At 37.7% G+C, this 23,028-nt stretch overlaps 1 long non-coding RNA gene and 1 pseudogene across 1 annotated transcript; both read left to right on the forward strand.

Moving 5' to 3' along the window:
- The first annotated feature begins 2,281 nt into the window (after positions 1-2,281).
- Positions 2,282-15,273, forward strand: LOC148204888 (uncharacterized). The gene is made up of 2 exons (XR_015782494.1): positions 2,282-2,626; positions 14,975-15,273. It is a non-coding gene; the product is annotated as an uncharacterized LOC148204888 (long non-coding RNA).
- LOC124821249 (receptor-like protein EIX2) lies at positions 12,097-14,378 on the forward strand (annotated as a pseudogene).
- Positions 15,274-23,028: the final 7,755 nt, after the last annotated feature.

Here is a 23,028-nt window from a genome sequence, read left to right on the forward strand (position 1 = left end):
TCTATATTTCATCAGTTTATTTTGTTTTTTCAAACTTTGCAAAAATATTTCATATATTTGACTATGAATTTTGATCAAATATTTTTTTTTTGTGGGGGCTTCTCATGATTTTTTGGTGCTTTAAACAAATGTTTAGGTCATTTAGAGTTCCTATAATATACTCTCAATTTTATTCTAAGTTTGAATATATATGGTGTATGAACAACAAACAAGTTCGACAATACCAATATCAATAATATATAGCAACAAGTTCCCGGTTGACGCGCCTGTAAGGATGTCTTGTAGAATCTTAGGACTCTACTACCTATCTTGGCTTGGGCTATGATGTTTGTGCTTGTCGTGATCCCGTTTTGAGTGGTAGGAATGTCCACGAGTTTTTCCCATTTTGTGTTGAGCGTCTCTTTGAGTTTTGTGTCGAGGAGATCAATGACAACTTTCACGCAAACCTTGCAATGTTGGCGAGTTACGCTTTGGTCGTAAATTAAGTGGACCTTCTTCCTGAGAGTTAAGCTGAGGTCGGGGGTGATTTCTCATTCTCCAAGTCAGACAACTTTTGTTACAGTTCTTGAAGGTCTGCCTGGTGTGGATAGCGTAGGGCTACAAGCTTGGCATCATAGAGCCTGTGTTGTTCTTCATTTTGTTGGGTTAACGTTTGCATTTGATATTATAGGGTCTTCAAACTAGGTTGGATTATATCTCGTGAGTTGGACTTGACTTTAGGTGGTGACCATAGAAAGGTGAGGCTGGGAAAAAGTTTACTGAGACTCCATAGTGGTGTTAAATGTTCTTACCAGAGGTCTTGAACGAGGTCCTTTGGACATGTGACATGATCTGAGCAACTTTGAAGTCCCTGACGTGTACTCTTGAAGGTTGGAATGTGAAGGAGGATTCACCTATAAAAGATTTTTCGACGCTCAAGTCAATAAGAGAGTTTTAAGATCTATGAGAATAGTGAGTATCAGTATGATTATTAGAGAGTGACTAAGTATTCTCTAAGAATACTAGTTGTATTTATAAGATTAACATAGATCGTTGACCTGTGTTGTAATATAAAATAATTTTATTGAAATAATACTTATCTCAAGTAGATAATAATAATGAAATGATATCTTTATGTAAATAGTAACTATAATATCAAACTAGCAAAATTAATTATGATTGTTTGAATATGTAAATATTTTCCCAATAGATATATTTTAAACTATTCTAAGCTGAAGATACTTAGTAGAGTTCATTAAACTATATTTTTTAATATATCTATTAACATTGTTTGAATACAATTTTGAACCATGATTGAATCCTTCAACTTTTAAAAGATGTTTAATATAATAATGATTAAAAGTCATTTTTAAAAGTCTTATTTGACTGTCATCGAAAACCTATCAACAGTAACGAGAAATTGTTCTCACTCATAAAAAATAGTTTTATTTTGTGTTGGAAGTCTCACATCGACTAGAGATAAGGCCAATTCATTACTTATAAATGGGTGCAAACCTCACCTTACAAACAAACCCATTTTGTGGGATTAAGTTAACATTTTGATTTTCAGCTTATTTTGAAAAGTATAAAGGTAATATATTTTAATTTTTTCTATTATTTGATTTATTATGAAGATTTTACTTTTCCTTTATTTCATATCTATCTTATTATTGAATGGCATCAACATCTCACCGAAGAATGTAACAATAATATATCGGATATCAAAATAATAATAACGAAAGTGAATTTAATTAGATTTATTGGGCAAAAGGAAGAAAGTGATATTTACTTTTGAAGAAGAAAAGGTTGTGGAAGATTTGTTTGTCCGCGAGATATGAAAATAATAATAAAGAAAATGAATTTAATTAGATTTATTTGGAATAAAGAAAAAAGTGACATTTACTTTTCAAAAAGGAAACTTTGTGGAAGATGTAAAATAACAAAACTAGAGTCAGATCAGTGCAAAGTAGGTGAGGAAAAAAGAGAAGACACTAACTCCCATTTAGATATAATTTTCTTTCTAAAGGGAAGTTTGTGGAGGATGTCAAGAGATCAATAACTCCTCTTCTTTTATTACAAAATTCAATAAAACTTTCCACGTAGCTATATACATTCACTAAGTTTAGATATAAAAAATAGTTTCTTCGTGAAAATAGTGATGATGAGGTTCGTATGGTGGGGGACAGTCTTTAAAATGGTGGAAGACAACGCAAGTTAATTAATTATTTCTGCTTAATGATCATATAAGTTGGCAAAGTATTTTGTATCTTGGTTATGTTCCATCAAATATTGCAATTCAAGTTTTAATAATTGCTGTGACAGTGATTTTGACTCTGCTCTGAACTTATAATTGAGCAATAACTTTATTTTCACATAAAGTAAACATTATATAGTTAAAATTACTCTGATTGTATTAAAGAAAAACTGGTGGCCCAGCAGGAAAAGAAACGGCCCACAACTTGAGGCCCAGTAACGTGAGACAAAAATCTCACTGGAAGCTTTTGATGGTCAGAGGTTTGGTGAGAAGGTGTTAGTGAGCCAGCTGCGAAAAGAAGAGAGAAGTGGGATCTCTATGTTCGTCCAGTAAGAGCACCGCGACGGTGGTGGATCGGAAGGAGGACGACGGGAGAAACAACCCGCAACAGAGGTAAGCCTCTTAAACTGAACAGGGATAAGAGAGAAAAGAGAAAAATCGTATATTATATGAATATGTTTTGTTATTGTATTACAGATGCTGGAAACCTTTATATATGGTTCCGGTAAGGCAGCAAAAGCTGTCAAACTAACAAACTAACAAAACCCCAAATTAGAAAACCTAGAAAACGCAAATACTGTTTACAGGAACAGTAAACCAAAACAGAAACATCGAATACATTCAATAGCCTCCCCTCAAGCTCGATGGTGGATATTCATCATTCCAAGCTTGGGAATAATATATTTGAACCTAGTCCGATGAGGAAACTTAGTAAATATATCTGCGAGTTGCCCTTCTAATCGAATGGGAAGCAAATGTAGGAGCTTGGCTTGTATTTTCTCACGAACAACGTGACAATCCAACTCTATGTGCTTGGTTCGTTCATGATAGCTTTGATTGTGGGCAATATGCCTTGTTGAGTTGTTATCACAATAAAGGACAGCAATAGCTGTTGGCTCAATGTGTAAATCTTGAAGAAGATAGTGCAACCACTGCATCTCACACATTGTAGCTGCAAGAGCTCTGTATTCAGCCTCCGTGGAAGACCTTGACACCGTACTCTGTTTCTTTGACCTCCATGAGATAAGAGAGTTGCCTAAGAAAATACAGTATCCAATAGTAGACCTTCTTGTATTAGGACATGTGGCCCAATCTGAATCACTGAAACCCTTTATCTGAGGATTAGAATCAGCAGCAAAGAAAAGTCCTTCAGCTGGACTTGATTTGACATACCTAAGTACATGTTGTAAGGCTTGATAGTGGTGCTTAGTTGGTTCCTGCATGAACTGACTTAAAAGATTGACAATAAAGCATAAATCAGGCCTAGTGTTAGTAAGATAGAATAATTTTCCTATTAATCTCCTATAATCACTAGGATTCTCCATATAATCCTCTGTTTTGTATAGACTGCTAGTATTGCTCAAATAGGGTGTAGAACTAGGTTTACTCCCTAGCATTCCTGTTTCTTCTAGGATATCCAAGGCATATTTCCTTTGGCACAAGTGTATCACTTTCTTCGATCTAGCCACTTCAAACCCAAGAAAATACTTGAGTTCTCCTAAATCTTTAATCTGAAATTGATTATCCAAAAGAGTTTTTATGAGATTAATTTCTTTCATTGAATTCTCTGTCAAGACAATGTCATCAACATATATAAGTAAGGCTGTGAAATCCGAAGGGGTTCTTTTAACAAATAGGGAATGATCAGATTTAGATTGGGTATATCCTGAAGAAATAAGAAATGATGAAAGCTTGTCAAACCATTGTCTGCTAGCTTGTTTCAGCCCATATAAGGATTTGGTTAGTTTACAGACCAGTCCTTTATTATCAACATTTAATCCTGGAGGAAGATCCATATAAACATCTTCATTCAAATCTCCATGAAGGAAGGCATTGTCCACATCAAGTTGGTGTAGGAACCAGCTTTTAGAGGCTGCAAGAGCCAACAAAAGTCTAACAGAAGTGAGTTTAGCAACTGGGGAAAAAGTATCCAAAAAATCTATTCCCTCTTGTTGAGTGTAGCCTTTGGCTACCAATCTGGCTTTATATCTCTCAACTGTGCCATCAGCTTTATGCTTCATTTTATAGACCCATCTGCATCCGATAGATCTCTTTCCTGGAGGAAGTTGGGTCAAATACCAAGTTTTATTCATCTGCAGAGCATGTATTTCCTTCCTCATAGCATCAACCCATTCAGGGCTGTTCTTAGCTTCTTCATAGGAATTGGGCTCTTTATTCACAGTTATAGCAAGAGTGTATTTCAAATGCTTATCTGAAAGGGATTTATAAGACAAAATTTTTTTAATGGGATAGGGAGTAATCAAACCATTTTTGGCACATAGCTGAGTGGATGAAGATTGATCACTTTGTTGTATGTAATCCTTTAAGTATTCTGGAGTCCTTCTCATTCTGCTGGATTTCCTCTGTGCATTTCCAAGTTCTTGATCTATAGGATTGACATTCTCGGTGGCAGCTTCCTCTTCAGTAAATCTCTCATTAGTAGAATTGTTCTGAATAGGATTTAAGTTGTTTCTTCTCTCATTCTCAACAGAACCCTGTTCATGGCTGCAAGTAATGTCATCAAGAAAAAATATGTCTTTTTTATCTTTATCATGATTACTTCTTCCTGCTTGTTTGTCTTTATATGGGAAAATATTTTCATAGAAGATAACATTCCTACTTATGAATATTTCTCTACTATTGATGTCAAGGACTATATATCCTTTTATCCCACTCTTGTATCCTAGAAAAATACCCCTTCTAGCTCTAGGATCGAGCTTACTTCTATTACCTTCTAAGGTAGATGCAAAACATAGACAACCAAAAATCTTTAAGTCAAGATAGGTGGGTGAGTTACCGTGTAAGAGTTCATAAGGGGTTTTGTCTTTAATGATAGGAGAGGGAAGTCTATTGATCAGATAAACAGCTTGTGATAGAGCATAGGACCAATATATGTGAGGGATATTAGATTGGAAAATCAAGTTGCGGGTTACATTCAATATATGTTGGTGTTTCCTTTCCACAACAGAATTTTGTTGTGGAGTCTCAACACAACTTCTTTGATGTTCAATTCCATAAGAATTATAGACACTAGAGCAATTAAATTCAGGTCCATTATCGGTTCTTACCACTTTAATAGCCTTATTATGTTGTGTCTTAACCTTAGCAATAAAGCTCTGCAGCAGTTCTCTAGTTTGGCCCTTATTATGCATAAGAAAAATCCATGTATGCCTACCGTAGTCATCAACAACAGTTAAAAAATACCTATGACCATGTACAGAGGGGGTAGATATGGGACCCCAAATATCACAGTGAATCATGTCAAAACAGTCATTAGATAAAGAAGTGCTTTTAGGAAAAGGCAATTTGCGTTGTTTGGCAAAGTGACAGATATCACAAGCATCATTATCATTAGCAGTCTGAATATAAGGGAAAACTTTACACATCTTATCAAGAGTTTTATGTCCAGGATGACCAAGTCTAAAGTGCCAAATATTTACATTGTCATGTTCATACGAAAAGGTAAAACTAGGAGCTAAATTCCTTCCAAAAGATTGTAAATGGTAGAGTCCCTTGCACACACTAGCATACCCAATCATCCTCAATGTTGAGTTGTCCTGAATTTCACACATCTTAGAAGAGAAAGTTAGTGTACAGTTTATATCCCTAGTGAGACTTTGAACAGATATGAGATTAAAGGTGAATTCTGGTATATATAAAACGTTAAAAATCACAAATTCTTTAGAGAAATGTATGGTTCCAGCATAGTGAGCAGTGACAGTAGAACTATTGGGTAATTTCACTGATATAGGACTGATTTTATAGAAAGTTGTAAACTGGTTTTTATCATGGGTCACATGATCTGTTGCCCCTGTGTCTATGATCCATGAAAATATACCTGGTGCATTCTCTGTGTTGTCTTTCTGGATTTGACTGATGCTGTGAGATGGGGTGTCAACTTTCTCCAGCATCTGTAGTATCTTTTGCATCTGTTCATGAGTGAAAGAACTTTGAGTGACACTTTGCTGACTTGTCTGTACTCCAGTAGATGTTGAACAAACATTAGCTGTCCCCCATTCACTCTGTCCAGTGTTGTTTTCATTACTGTTGTCATTTTTTTTTGTACCAAGGTGGGTATCCATGCTTGGAATAACATTCATCAATGGTGTGGTTCATCTTATGACAGTAGGAACACTGTTTTCCGTAGTTGGGGTTTCTCCCTCTCCCTCTTCCTTGATTTCTGGGAGGATTTCCACGTCCATAAGTCTTCCAACCTTGATTGTTCTTCCATTGATTTTGCTTTTCAGTGGCACTTGCAAGAATCTTGCTGTCATTCTGATTAGAATCATTTTTCCCTTGTCTTTCTTGTTGTATGATGAGAGAAAAGACACGATTAATGTTGGGTAAAGGCTCCATAAGCAATATCTGGGTTTTAACAGTATCATAGCATTCATTTAGGCCCTTTAGGAAACATATGACATGCTCCATGTCCCTGTATTTCTGTGATGCTTTGGACAGATCACATCTGCATGGAATTTTGCAACTGCAAATGGGAATAGGTCTTAGAAATTCAAGTTCTTCCCACAAGATTTTCAAATCTGTAAAATACTGGGTCACACTCCTTTCACCTTGCTTGATGGAGTGAATTTCTTGGAGTAAATCTGAGAATTTGAAGTGATCTCCTTTAGAAAATCTTTCCTTCAATTCTTCCCACAGTTCTTGTGCATTCTCTACGTATATCACACTCTCAGCTATTTGGGGTGAGAGGGTTTTAATGATCCAAGATAACACCATCATGTTGTTTCTTTCCCAAGAATCAAACAGACTATCACTTCTTTCGGGTCTTGTGATGCCTCCATCTATGAATTTCAGTTTGTTCTTGGATAAGAGAGCCCTTCTCATGTTTCTACTCCAAGAAGTATAGTTGGTTTCATTCAGGACCTGAGATATGAGGGAGGTGCCTGGGTTCTCCCCTTGGTGTAAGTAGTAGGGACTGACTGGGTTCTCCATTGTTAGCAAGAAAATTTCAAAGAACCAAAGAAAGATCAAGAAGAAGAAGGATGTGCAGCGGAATCAGTGGCAGAACAGGTCCAAGACCTGCTCTGGTACCATAAAGAAAAACTGGTGGCCCAGCAGGAAAAGAAACGGCCCACAACTTGAGGCCCAGTAACGTGAGACAAAAATCTCACTGGAAGCTTTTGATGGTCAGAGGTTTGGTGAGAAGGTGTTAGTGAGCCAGCTGCGAAAAGAAGAGAGAAGTGGGATCTCCATGTTCGTCCAGCAAGAGCACCGCGACGGTGGTGGATCGGAAGGAGGACGACGGGAGAAACAACCCGCGACAGAGGTAAGCCTCTTAAACTGAACAGGGATAAGAGAGAAAAGAGAAAAATCGTATATTATATGAATATGTTTTGTTATTGTATTACAGATGCTGGAAACCTTTATATATGGTTCCGGTAAGGCAGCAAAAGCTGTCAAACTAACAAAACCCCAAATTAGAAAACCTAGAAAACGCAAATACTGTTTACAGGAACAGTAAACCAAAACAGAAACATCGAATACATTCAATATGTATTATGTAAATAATAAAGTTTCTAAGCTCTTTTACTGTCTTTTTCTCACCACTGCTCACATATGAGAATTATTATAGTTAGTTTTGTGTAATGAAAATGAGGTTGTTAACAAAGAACAAAGATTCGTTGATCGCACGATTGTAGAATCACTAAAGAATCATGCAATTTTTCTTTTATGGTAATGAGATAACATGTTTGTTCTTAACTAGCTAATAAAGTTGATGAATATGGAGATTGGACAGTCCATTCTTTGGCTGGAGAAGGGAGGGAGCTTTGCGAGCGTTTTTCAAGTGCTGATGTTTTTAGAATCTTAGAAATTCAAGAGGAAATCTTTAGTTAGAGGCAAGGTGGTAACTTTGTATTAAAATTTTACACTACATTGAAAATTCTATTGGATGAATTAGATGTTTTGAATTCCCTTCTTGTTTGAACATGCAACCCCAAATGTTCATGTGGTGTACTCCAGAAAATTCAAGAGGAGAAAAATAAGAATGAAGTGGTTAAATTTTTGCGAGGGTTAAATGATCAATATTCAAGTGTTAGATCACAACTGATGCTCCTAGATAATTCTCCCAATGTGAACCGAGTTTTTGCACTGATTGCACAATAAGAACGACAATTTACCATTGAGAGTGTTTTTATGCCAAAGGCTCTTATTGTGGCTAGCAATGAAGCTTTAGATTCCAAGAAAAATCAAGGGAATGACAATGTTTGGAATAACATATACACTTCCAAGAAATGTTCGTGGTGTGGAAGAATGAGTCACACAATTGACGTTTGTCATAGGAAACATGGTTTCCTTACTGATTTTAAGTTCAAGAATTCCAAAACCCCTACTCCAAGGTCTGCAAATATGGTGGTAATCGAAGAAAATGAGACCAACTGTCCATAAGATTCATCAAGAAAAGACACACAAGGAACTGCATGGTTTGGTTTTACTACAAGCCAATATCAAAATCTATTGGTTGTACTGCCACAACAAGATCAGAGAGACTCCACACCACCCACTGCTCAAGTGAATGCTTGTACTAAGTCAACTCCAACAAGCAATGGTAATATACTAATCTCTAGATGGATCCTAGACACTGGTGCCACGAATCACATCTCAAATTCCCTTAGTTACTTTACTACATATAGACACATACTACCTGTCAAAGTGTCCCTACCCAATGGTACCTTAGTTTCAGCCACCATTTCTGGCATAATTCACCTTTCATCCAATTTTGTTTTATCTGATGTGTTATTTCTCCTAAGCTTCAAATTCAATCTGTTATCAGTTACAAAATTAACTCAAACCCTTCATTATAAGTTGACTTGCTTTAATGATATTTGTTTAATACAAGATTCCAATGTTTGCAAGATGATTTACATAGCTAAAGTAGAAAGAGGTCTCTACATTTTCACTCAGACAACCGACTCTTCTCAACCCTCTATTATTTGAACCACCATTTCAGAAAACTTTTCTTGTAGTTTTTCTTCTAGTCTGCCCAATTTATAGCACTATAGATTGGGTCATCTATCTTTTGATAGAGGTCAAGCAATTAATAAAGTGTTTCCTTTCATTCATTGTAATAAAAATCATGTTTGTGATATATGTCATATTGCAAAACAAAGAAAGCTGATTTTTCCCTTAAGTTCTTTATTCACTACTGTAATATTTGAGTTGATTCATGCTGATATGGGGGGTCCAGTTTCTGTGATGTCCATACATGGTCATTCTTATTTTCTTACCATAGTTCATGATTACTCTAGACACACTTAGATTTATTTGCTAAAGAATAAGGCAGAAATTAGACCTTTATTTGCTTAATTTGGTTCCATTTATCTGTTGTGTGCATTGATGTTATGTTGATCTTTTAACATGGTTATGTTTCTGAAAATGGTGTTAGAAGGAAAAGCATATTTATCTTTTAGCACAAACGTCTTAAGTTATAATTAAAAGTTATAAAAGTTATAGTGTGGTTCTGCTAAGATTGGAGGCAGTGTTTCAATGAAAAGGTACAAACGTCTCAATTTGTCTTTTGCAATGGTGAAGCTATCAACCACATAAATGTTGTCAATTACTATCCATAAATCTCCAGGAATGATCCAAAATGGGCATGACTCAGAAAGATCAACATATTCTAGTTTTATATAGTGCTTGAGATTAATGTAAATTCTATGAAGTTTATGTAATTTGTGCTTATCAGTTCACTTTGAAACCATTTCATATGATTGTGCTTATTAGTTGACAGTTCATTACAAAGAGTATTTTGGCCAAAAATTTCAATCAATACTTTGAATTACTTCTTTTCCAAAAGTTACAAACAATACAAACTTTTATAGTCAAAATAACTTTGGTTCATTGCATCCTAAGTACATTCCATCATAAGTACAATGAAATCATTCCTATGAACAAAAAAACACTATTGTAAGTACAATAATGTTCACCACAACAAGAACACAGACAATCCCTAACAAGAACACATCCACCTTCCATTGCTTCTCTGTTCAACAAAGACTCAGACTTGCCTTCACACTTTGCACTCGTTTCCGTTTCAACAACCCCATGATCTGCACACCATGTGAAATAATTGCAACCACCGTCTTCACCACCATTCTGTGACAAGAAAACACCAATCAGGGCACCCTCGAACTCAAAATAAGAACAACGAAAAAACCACGAAAAAACCTTACCTTGAACTTAGGGCAGCCCCAAAATTGCTTGCCTCTGTTCTTAACTGTTCTTGTAGTTCTGACAACACATTTCATCCCACAATAGCAAAACGGACCACCATTGCTACATCCTCCTCGAGCACCACCACAGACCACATTACTGTCTTGCTTCCGCCACCCACTGCATGACGAAGACGAACAGGGATGCATCTTCAAGCACAACTTGGATTAAACCCTAAATCCCCAAAATGATACCCTAATTTATGAAATGGATTGAACTTTGGACGAACTCTAGAAGAACTCAGAAGAATCTCAATCCCTAATTCGATAAAATAACAATCTCAATCCCAATTTTGGTTTAAAACTTTCATTTTCTTTTTATTTAAAAAATTGAATTATCGATGTCAGTTAAGAAACTGACTTCAGTCAGCCACGTCAGTTAAGAAACTGACTACAGCGTGTCACATCAAACACACACTAACGCCGTTGGAGACAATTTAACGGAAATGATCCAATTGTTGCAATTTTCATAAATTTGGGACCCAATTGAGATTTTCATAAACAACGGGACTAAATTGAGATTTCACGCGAAAATAAGGACTTCGTGAATGATTAAACATTTTTTCTTTTTAAATTTAATTTAATGTTTAAAAATACATGAAACTGTGAACTTTTTTTCTTCTTAATAAGATATAATAGGAATACAGGTTTTATAACTTTATGTGAATACTTTTTTATCATACCAACACAATCAAGTTTTAAGAATTTTAATGCAGTAAATTTTAATTTTGTTTTTCACAATAATTTATTTGATATTTTTAATTAAAATATTAGATAGATTCATAAAATTTATTAAAACATATATTAATAAGTTTTTGAAATTCTTAATTTATATTCTAAGTTTTAATAATTCAATCAATAAAAGTTCGTATTCCTAATTGATTTGTTAACTTTGAGGTATTATATTGGTAAATGAAAAGAATGAGTGCATTGACTATTCTATTTATTACAATAAGAGTAAGTTTATTATATTATATTCTCTATAAATTAAATATTTTTAGTTTGAAAATATATATGTGTAATTATTAATCCTAAATTGGTAATATATATTTTAAGTAACGATTGAATACGATCGATGCATAATTTGTTTGATTTGAATAGGTCTTTCAAAATTCGTGGTTTGTCAAGTAATGTTACGATCGGTTTCTCTAGTCAAGTCGTTGCAATTAACTATACTTTCTTGGTTAACACAAAATTTCATTAAATCTTAATTACGGGATGTGAAACTTTTGTATAGACTCCAATTACTATAAATAGAGTTTCTCTCCATTATATTCAAGTCATCCATCGTCCCCTTCATTTCTTTTGAAAATCATGAGTAAATTTCTCTCTCAAAATGCAATCATTTTTGTATGGTTGCTATGCGGAATCATCTTCAAAACTGCCTTTTGCAGCTTCAATATCCGTTGCAACCAACGAGACATGCACGCTCTCTTAAACTTCAAGCAAAGAGTGACAGATTCCTCAGGTGTCCTTTCCTCATGGACAATTGAAGTAGATTGTTGTGATTGGAAAGGAGTGATGTGTAGCAACATCACAAGTAGAGTCACTGGAATCAGTCTCCCATGTTCTACAACTCTTCCAATTTACAGTGACGGAGAAGACAAATTACATTGCCTTACAGGTTCCATTCACCTCTCCTTGTTGTTAGTGGAGTTGGAATTTTTAGATTACTTGAATTTGAAAAACAATGACTTCTTAGCATTACAATTTGATTATCTGCATAATCGTAATTGTCATAATCTATCTATACCTACTTCTTCTCATAGTCAGTGTATCAACTCTTCAACCCTCCGTCATCTTGATTTATCACTTAACTGGAATCTTGCCATCAATAACCTTAAATGGCTTCCCTACATTTCCTCACTGGAATATCTTAACCTCCGTGCCATTGATCTTAGCAAGGAAAGTAATTGGCTTCAATTAGTGACCATGCTTCCATCACTTTCATTCCTCAATATGCGTGCTTGTCGACTTAAAGACTTGAGTTTGTCTCTTCAGTATGCTAATTTTACTAAACTCGAATTTCTTAGTCTTTCTGCAAATGAATTTAACTCAGAGTTGCCTAAGTGGTTATTCAATCTTAGTTCCACTATCTATACTTTAGACCTTAGCTCAAGTTCTCTAATAGGACATCTACCTAAGGACTTGTTAAATCTTCGAGAACTAGAAGACCTGATTATGGAAGACAATAACTTTGATGGACCCATTCCAGATTGGTTAGGTGATTTCGAACATTTAGAAACTCTTGTTCTTGGAGTAAACAACTTTTCAGGATCTATTCCCACAAACTTGGGAAATCTATCAACCTTGACTACCTTGGACGTTGCCTCAAATCCATTGACAGGAGTTGTGTCTGAGAAAAATTTTGCTAAATTGTCGAAATTAAAGGAACTGGACATATACTCATTCCACGTTAATCTTTGATTTTGACTCGGACTGGATTCCACCATTTCAACTTGAGCAATTAGTAATTGGGTTTTCAAATCCCAACCTTCCTGCGTGGTTCTATACACAGCGATCACTTGAAGGATTAACTATATGGGAATCATCATTTGAGGCTCCAGACAAATTTTGGAATTTGGTATCATCAGTGATTGAACTCGAATTACAAGACAATTCGATAGATGCGAACATGTCAAATGTATTGTTGAACTCTACCGTCATTCTTCTGTCATCGAATGGTCTAAAAAGTTCCTTGCCTCGATTATCACCACAGGTGACCATTGTCTCATTATCAAATAATTCATTATCAGGAGAATTGTCTCCCCTCTTATGTGGTCATAATGTGTCGAATGGCAGAAACAATTTGTTGTATTTGGACATATCATTGAATAATGTATCTGGAGGACTTACGAATTGTTGGAAGAATTGGAAATCTTTGGTTGCTGTTCACTTGGGAAGCAATAATCTATCAGGAAAGATACCTCCATCACTGGGCTTCTTATCTAATCTCACCTCACTCCATTTGCATGAGAATAAACTACATGGTGACATTCCTCTCTCATTGCATAATTGTCGCTCTCTGTTGGTCTTTAATGTTCGCAATAACCAATTATCAGGAAACATACCACTTTGGATATCTCATGGTGTATTGGCTCTCCAATTAAGGTCCAATCATTTTAGTGGTAAAATCTCACCACAAATATGTGAAATGTCTTCCCTCATTGTGTTGGATATTGCACAAAACACAATCTCCGGTCATATACCCAGTTGTCTTGGTAATATCAAAACCCTACTTTTCAACAATGTTTCACGCCACAAACTTTCTTTTGAATTTCCTTCATTTGGTGATCGTTACTTAATCAATGACGACAGTCTTGAATTGGTTACTAAAGGTCAAGTGTTACAATATGAAAAAAACCTACACTTTATGACCTTAATTGATATGTCAAGCAACAATTTGTCCGGAACAATACCTCCACAGATGTTTAGTCTCGTTGGATTGCATTCCTTGAATTTATCCAACAACAAATTAGCAGGAAAAATACCAAATGAGATAGGAAACATGAAAAACTTAGAGTCCCTCGATTTTTCTACAAACCAACTTGGGGGAGAAATTCCTCCGAGCTTATCTAGATTGTCCTTTTTGGGTTACTTGAACTTGTCATTCAACAATTTGACAGGCAAAATACCATCAGGCACACAACTTCAAGGGTTCTCTGCACTTAGTTACATGGGCAATCATGATCTTTGTGGACTCCCACTGACCAAAACGTGCTTTCCGGATGATAAACATAAAGACAGAGAGGTTGTGCATGAAGGTGGAAATCAATTTAAATTTTTGACATGGTTTTACATCGGAATGGGATCTGGATTTGTGATAGGCTTTTTGGGAGTTTGTTGTACTATTTTCTTAAACCAAAAAATTGAGACATGCTTCCTTTAAGTTTCTTTATGACTTGAAATACCGGTGACAAACATTAATCGCTTCGGTTAAGATCAAACAAGTTAGATAACAATACCGGTGAGTAGATCTTTTCTTCTTTTATACAAATTTTATTTTAATTTATCTTTAAATAGTTGTTCTTCACCATTACTAAAATATACTTTAGGTCTTCATTTATTTTTAATTATTGATTATTCTTTATATATTTTTAAATTATAGTAATATTTATATCTAACTTATTTGAACACATATTAATATAAGTGAATTGACTTTAGAATGAAAACCATATATTAGATTTCTCAACTCACATATGTCATAGGGTATCTTAACTTTTAAGGTTTTTGCTTTTCAAATTCTATTATCTTTTAAGTGATTAAAGTAGAATGGGTGAGTAGATCAATTTGCTTTATTTTAGTTTAATCTTATTTTTTATTTATCAAAATTGGGTCGGTGAAAAGCAATTATAGGAAAAGTGAAAATATATTAGAATAATGGAAAGAAGAAATATCAATTTAAGATGTTTTATGGTGTATTAAAATTTTTAAGTTGCTAACTTTTATGATAATGAAACCTTTCCTATTAATTTAGCTATTCTTATAAAATTCTTTCATTATTATATCTTAGGTATTTTTCATTCATAAAAAGGGAACGAGTCATCAAGCTTAGGAGAAGAGAACATGGTGGTGTAGTTGTCACAAGCAATGTCAGCAGTGATGAACTTAATATTTAAATTTGGTTATTATTAATAGTAGCTGTATTTGTTTTCTCTGTTTAAGTAAGTTACAGTGATGGTTTTCAACTTTATCTTTTGTTTTTCGTTTGTCTGGGTTATGCAAAACTGTTATATAAGCGTGTTAATCTTTGTAACATTTAATTGAAAGTATGTTGTATGTTTTATGTAACGCTTAACCATGGAGTTCTTATGGGTCAGGCTACCGAAAAACAAATGCATTTGGTAATAAGAATAGCCAAATCAATCTCTTTAAGCTATCCTTCAACTGTCAAATATTTATTTAAAAAATAATTATATATTTTTTAAATTTTGAGAGTGTTTCGGGTATAGGGTTGAAGTCCCTTACTCAAAGCACTCCTAATTGTATTGAAGATCGAATGGACGTTGAAAACCGAACGGACGTTGCTCAAAACGCTTCAAGTTGTACTACTCGTTCTTCCTCCTCCTTCTCCAAGCCGGACGGGCGGACACCTGTCAAAGGCGCTCCGACTCTCAAGTTAGTAATGTAACCAAGCAGTTAGCACAACAAGTAATGCATGTATATTGTGCATCATGCCTAAAGTCATGCATGGGACCTTTACCTTTCGCTGGCCTAATGACGGCCCAATTACACCGTAATCTGCATTAGAAATTTAATGAGTCATTACTAGCATCCATGGGAGGACGTCCTGGGAGGACGGTGGACGACCTGGGAAGTTGGCTTGGGCGGACGACCATGGGAGGACCGTAGGGGAGGGCGGCCGTGTGGGAGGACCGTACGGTACACAAGCCCCCTTAGCTCGAGCATGATGTTATTATGCGAAGGGGTTTAGTACATGACCTTCCTGATAGGGACGGGTTCTCCGGTTGGCTTTTTTTTCTGTCCTCTCTGTTCATTGATCACAATGGATGGTTGGAAAAACGGTCTTGCCTTTGCTGGCTGAGCTAGATATGCTATTGATCCTTCAATTAGGTCGGCTGGGATTCCTTTGATGAAGATCCAATATCGCCGACCTTCGGTGAGGCCGGCCGAGATTCCTTGTATGAGGATCCACAGTCGCCGACCTTGGGTAGGCTCGACCGAGATTCCTTTGATGAAGATCCACAGTCGCCGACCTTCGATGAGGCCGGCCGAGATTCCTTTAGTGAAGATCCACGGTCGTCAACCTTTGGTGAGGCCGGCCGGGATTCCTTTGGTGAAGATCCACAGTCGCCGACCTTCGGTGAGGCCGGGCGAGATTCCTTTGATGAAGATCCACGGTCGCGACCTTGGGTGGGGCCGACCGGAATTCCTTTAATGAAGATTCACGGTCTCCAACCTTCGGTGAGGCCGGACGAGATTTCTTTGGTGAAGATCCACGATCGCCGACCTTCGGTGAGGCTGACCGAGATTCCTTTGATGAAGATCCACGGTCGTCGACCTTTAGTGAGGTTGGCCAGGATTCCTTTGATGAAGATCCACAATCGCCGACCTTCGGTGAGGCCGACCGGGATTCCTTTAAGGTATGGCCGAACGGTTGTGGCCAAACACTTAATGCCAAATTTTGCTAAGTATCGGAGGCCGAATGGCCGAACAGTAGACGCCGCATACGTACCTTTGAGGCCGAATGGCCGAACAGTTGCGCTCGAATGGCCGAACAGTTGAGGCCGGATGATTGAGAGCTTGAGGTCAAATTGTTGATGTTGATGCCAAATTTGGCTAAGTACCTATGAGGCCTAATGGCCGAACAGTTGAGGCCGGATGGGCGGGTGGTTGATGTTGATTCCAAATTTGGCTAAGTACTTGTGAGGCTGGATGGCCGAGTAGTTGACACCGGATGGCTGGGTGGTTGAGGCTGGATGGCCGAGACTTGAGGCCAAATTGTTGATGTTGATGCCAAATTTGGCTAAGTACCTGTGAGGCCTGATGGCCGAGCATTTGAGGCCGAATGGTCAGATGGTGGATGCCAAATTTGACTAGCTACCTGAGAGGCTGGATGATCGAGTAGTTGAGGCCGGATTTCCAGATGCTTGAAGCCAAATTTGGCTATGTACCTAAGGTCAAATGACCGAATAGTTGAGGCCGGATGGGCGAGAGCTTGAGGCCGAATGGACGAGAGCTTGAGGCCGGATGGTCGATAGCTTGAGGCCGAACACCTGATGTTGAATTTGGCTAAGTCCTTGAGGCCGAATGGCCGAATGGTTGGGGTCGAACACATACCTATGAGGCCAAACACGTGATGCCAAATTTGGCTAAGTACCTGAGGTCGAATGAGCGAACGGTTGAGGCCGAATATGTACCTTTGAGGCCGAACACGTTCCTTTGAGGTCGAATACTTGATGCTAAATTTGGCTAAGTACCTGAGGCCAAATGACCGAATGGTTGAGCCTGGATACGTACCTTTGAGGCTGAATGGCCGAACAGTTGAGGCCGGATGGCCGAATGGTTGAGGCCAAACACGTACTTGTGAGGCCGAATGATCGAATGCCGAACACGTACCTGTGAGGTCGAATGGCCGAATGGTTGAGGTCGAACTCGTGTTGCCAAATTTTGCTAAGTACTTGAGGCCGAATGACCGAACGGTGGAGGTCGAACTCGTGATGCCAAATTTGACTAAGTACTTGAGGCCGAATGGCCGAACGGTTGAGGCCGGATACGTACTTTTGAGGCTGAACACATACCTTTGAGGCTGAACACTTGATGCCAAATTTTGCTAAGTACCTGAGGCCGAATGGCTGAGCAATTGAGGTCGAGTGGTCGGGAGCTTAAGGCCGAATTGTTGATGTTGATGCCAAATTTGGATAAGTACCTGTAAGGCCTGATGGACGAGCAGTTGTGGACGAGCACTTGATGCTAAATTTGGCTAAGTACCTGAGTTTCAATTCATACTAGCATGCGTACTTTATCGTCCGATCAGGTTTTGCGCTAAGAGTTCCTTTGAAGTGTTCCTCAGACCAAAGAGTTCACGAAAGAGCTTGTTTCGCCGCTTGATTTAGGTCTTAGGAGCTCTCTAGAAGCGTGCCCTAAGACCAAGGTGACAGTTCACGAAAGAAATCTGCCTCACCCGCTCGGTTTAGGTCTTAGGAGCTCTCTAGAAGCGTGCCCTAAGACCAAGGTGAGAGTTCACGAAAGAAATCTGCCTCACCCGCTCGGTTTAGGTCTTAGGAGCTCTCTAGAAGCGTGCCCTAAGACCAAGGTGAGAGTTCACAAAAGACATCTGCCTCACCCGCTCGGTTTAGGTCTTAGGAGCTCTCTAGAAGCGTGCCCTAAGACCAAGGTGAGAGTTCACAAAAGAAATCTGCCTCACCTGCTCGGTTTAGGCCTTAGGAGCTCTTTAGAAGCGTGCCCTAAGACCAAGGTGAGAGTTCACAAAAGAAATCTGCCTCACCCGCTCGGTTTAGGTCTTAGGAGCTCTCTAGAAGCGTGCCCTAAGACCAAGGTGAGAGCTCACGAAGAGTCTGCCTCACCGAGTTGAAAAATGTTCCCTGCCGATCGGTTGCTCAGAGTTGGCCAAGTAGTTTATATACATGGTCCTGTTATCTGCACCGAAGAAAAACAACACTAGAATTTCGAACGGTCAGAAAATTGTAGCTGAATCTAGTTTTGAGTTGAGGCTAGATGACTGAGCGAGTGAGACCGTCCGGTCTTGATGTACCTGCAAGATAATATCAAGGATATATATGTGACCATTCGGTCGAAATGTGACTCTTTTATAGTCTTAGAATCTTGTGACCTATAAAATATAATAAAAATACAATTTATATTTAAATAACAACATCCATTTGATCGCCGCTTTATCCGAGTCAGAACTTAAATTTGAATTTTACGGGGTGTAAGAGGAAAACGTTTGCAATTATATCTCTCGTGTTTTCCGATGATGAATCCTCTCATCTGTTTTGTTTTAGTACCCAAGTGTATTCTGACACTTGTTTTAATGCTTTGGTGTTATCGATAAAGACCAAATGTTGCCTGATTTATGGTCATTGCTGTAGCGCTCAATGCCCTGTGTTTGTGACCGCGCACTATCTTTTGAAATATGTAAGCAACACTGAGAAGTCACCCCTGCGTATTAGCAAAACAACAGGATTTGGAGCTCCATAATAGGGTGTGTTGGGATTGATCCACTTTTTGCTATGGCTAACCATGCGGTGGAAACACCAAGACTCTTCCCACCTAAAAAATCAGTGACAAATGTAGAGGTTCATGCAGCATTGAAAGTGTTAGTAGTTCTACCATTGAACACAAAGTCATCCACCCTCACTGTGTGTTAGGTGGTTTGTACAACATCACAAAATCTTCAAGAAGAACACCCTGTTTAAAAATTCCTCGCACGTGAAACAATAAATGCTTTTGGCCATTTAACCAAATATGACTCAAGCCATAAGCCAGCATGAAGATCAAGATGATCCGGACTTTGCAGTGCACTTTCAGTCGTCGTAGAGACAACTGCTTCCATTCTCCCTTGATAATTGAGACCTTCTCCTTTGCTTTAATGGTTTCTACCAGGGCTACTTTTTTTTTTTTGTTAACTGTTGCACGTGCTCCGTAGTTCACAGGGTTTCATGAAGCTGTCTTGTATGAATTTGACAGTTCTGACTTAATGCATCTGAGTCTTTTAGAGGGTTCCTTGGAGAAAGAAGATGTTGGAGAGTTTGGTGAAATAATTCTTAAAGCAGATTGTGTTGCACTGGGCTCATCTAAGAAAATGAGTTTCTGCAGAGGATGAAAGTTGGTAGTTTGAAGAGTAGGGGGTTCTTTCTAACACAGAGTTGAAGATGTAAATGAGTTTCTACAGAGGATGAGTGATTTGAAGAGTATGGACAATTTATTCACGATGAATATCATTCGAAGACAAGATGTTCCATTGGTTTCTTTCCGAGTAACTTGTCGTTGAGGTATCGATTGGGCATAAATGCTACAAAGATGGTAGAGGAAATAAAAGTAGAAGAACTTTGGAATAAAATGTTTGATGAAGTTTCCTATCGAGTACTCCCATCCATTAATGTTTCTTTGACGAACATTAGCTATGAAAGCTTTGCATCAAGAACAAAAACTATCGATATGTTTATGCAAGCATTGGAAGATTCTATAGTTAATATGAGTGGTCTTTATGGTGCTGGTGGTGTGGGTAAGACCACTTTAGTCAAAGAAGTTGCTAAGAAAGCTCAAGAAAAGAAGTTGTTCACTGCGGTGGTTATGGCAAATGCAAGCATTATTTTATTTTATTTTTTTAGTAAAAAGTAATAAAAAGAGACAATGTCTTGTCTCCATCGTTTCAGTGCAGGAAAAACAAAAAGTAATAATGACATTGTATATTTTATGATGAAAGGAAAATAATATATGAAACATGCTTAATTATGAGAGTGGGTGCTATTCCTAATATTACCGTTCATAAATTTTTCCAACAAGTGCTTGTTGAATATGCATTTCTATTTGCTCCCTTACGTTACCAGCCTCATGGAAGTCACCTCTTCATTTCCTTTCTCGTTCCAAATTGTTCGGTTTTGGGAATGCGAGGCAATAGGTGAGACCTTTGTTTTCCTGAAAATTGTCAAAACAAAATATATACAAAATATATGTCTTTAAAAATTATTATTCAATTTTTTTGCTCTTGCTCCGAAACCTGAAACTGATCCAAAATAGCGATATTAAGACCGAGCACATGTATGGTTCCTTGTGATTACAGGAAATGTCGCTCGGCTCCACGGTGGGCGCCAAAATGTTTCGACAGAATGTAGAATCCTAATCCAAAACATTCAAAGTTGTCTGCTCCAATGTCCAGTTGTGTTGTCTTCGCTCTTCTCCTTGTCCAAGCCGCGGGGGAGGGTGCCTGTCTTCTTTTCCAGACAAATATTTATAAATTATAATAAGCTTACTGTTAGGTCTGACTCATTAATCACCCATGAATGAGATTATTAATTGTCAATAAATGACAATTATTTTCATTAACTCCCCGACAGTTATTACTATTGATTACCTTAACGACTCTTTAAACCGATCGGTTCATCGACCAGAGAGGTATCATCGGTCGGTCGACTCTTCTGCACCTTTTTCGTTCGGTTGGTTGTGAGCCCATTTTACCGAGCGGTTTCGACAGGATTTAGAATCCTAATCCAAAACATTTAAAGTTGTCCGTTTCGATGTCTAGTTGTGTTGTCTTCTCTCTTCTCCTTGTCCAAGCCGCGTGGGAGGGTGCCTGCAAAAGACACTCTGACGCTCAAGTCAGTGACCTCGCGTTTGCATGAAGTAGACCCTGCAATACAATATACAAGTAATCAATACAGCAAACCAATACTTAAGACCCTAAAGTTAAAATGTACAATTACAAATTAATGATTACTATTACCTTTTGCTGGTCTGATATGAAGGTAAATGAAGAACAAATTTCAGCCCCTCCAAGGTCATCTACCAATAGTTCCAAGAACCACCTCCATGAATCCTTGTTCTCAACTTCAACAACACAGTATGCAATTGGCAACATCTGCTCATTCCCATCTCGGCCCACAGCTGTTAACAACTCACCACCGTACTTACCTTTCAAAAGTGCTCCATCTAAACCAATAATTGGCCTGCATGACATAAAACTGTGTTTGCAAGCCTTTAAACATACATAGAATCTCTTGAAAACAACTTCACCCCGCACATCCTCAACCTTTAGCTTCACTGTTGACCCTGGATTTTTGGCCAACAACTCATGGGCATAATCATATAACCTTTTATACTGTTCTTTGAAAGAGCCATCAATTTGCTCTGTTGCTATGTTTTTGGCCCTATAGGCCATACACCTTGAAATACCAATGTTCCATTTCCTTTGAACTTTTTCCCTTATATCCACACCCTTAACTGTAGGATTATCTCTAATAGTTTTTTGTATCTTCTTGCTCAACCACTTGGCATCAATTAATTTAAGGTTGAACTCCCTGCTATACGTATGGTTGTCCAGCATTGTTCTCAATTGTCATGTTTTGACTGCCTTCATATAACCACAATATAACCTTCATGGGCATTTACCTTTTGCACTCACACACTTGAACCTCATTCTTTGTTTATCATTCTTAACAAACTTAATATTTCTTCCATTATCCAACGCATAACTTTTTATAGCCTCCAAAATGTCTTGCTCTTCAGCAAAATATGTCCCAACTTCCCACTTAAAGTCAACCATACTTTTTGGCAACACAAATGTTGCAAAAGTCCCATAACCCTCTACATCGGTATCATCTTCATCACTTTCTGCTCCACTAATTAATTGTTCAGATTCTCATTCATCATCTGACAAACCTCTATCATTCCCACTCTCCACATTAACATCAAACATGCTCCACTAGAGTCATTTGACATACTTTGGACTTCCACTTCCACATTTCCCTCCAAATCTGCATGTATATCATCATCTATATCACAACCAACATTGACATCAACAAGCCCCTCCAACCACTCAGTATTTCCATCACCACTACCATTCTCAAAAGAGGAATTCCAGCTTCGGATTTCCACATCTGCTTCAACTTCATTCTCTTCTTCACCTTCATGTTCACCATCACCACCAACTTCCTGAACTTGTTCAACTCCATCAACCTCTTCCTCCATAACAGCCTCAATTTCCACTTGTTCACCCATCTCTTGTTCTTCACCATCAACATCACCCATCTCTTCCAACACACCACCAACTTGTTCAACTCTAACAACCTCTTCCTCCATAACAGCATCAACTTCCACTTGTTCACCCATCTCTTGTTCTTCACCATCAACATCACCCATTTGTTGTTGTTCACAATCAACATCACCCTTCTCTTCAACTTGTCCTTCATCATTACCAACATATTCCAGCATATGTATGACTTCGGGTTCAGAAACAGGGTGTATCACAAACACATGCACCTCACCATTCAGCCTAGCTAAATTAACCATATGCATGGCAGCAGTGTCATCACACAAAGACTTTAACTTATCATCCAACACTGAAGTCCCTCCTACAGAGTACCA

Source organism: Vigna umbellata, chromosome 1 (genome assembly GCF_029865625.1).
Source record: "Vigna umbellata cultivar VRB3 chromosome 1, Vumbellata_1.0, whole genome shotgun sequence".
In the NCBI taxonomy this organism is placed as follows: Eukaryota; Viridiplantae; Streptophyta; class Magnoliopsida; order Fabales; family Fabaceae; genus Vigna; species Vigna umbellata.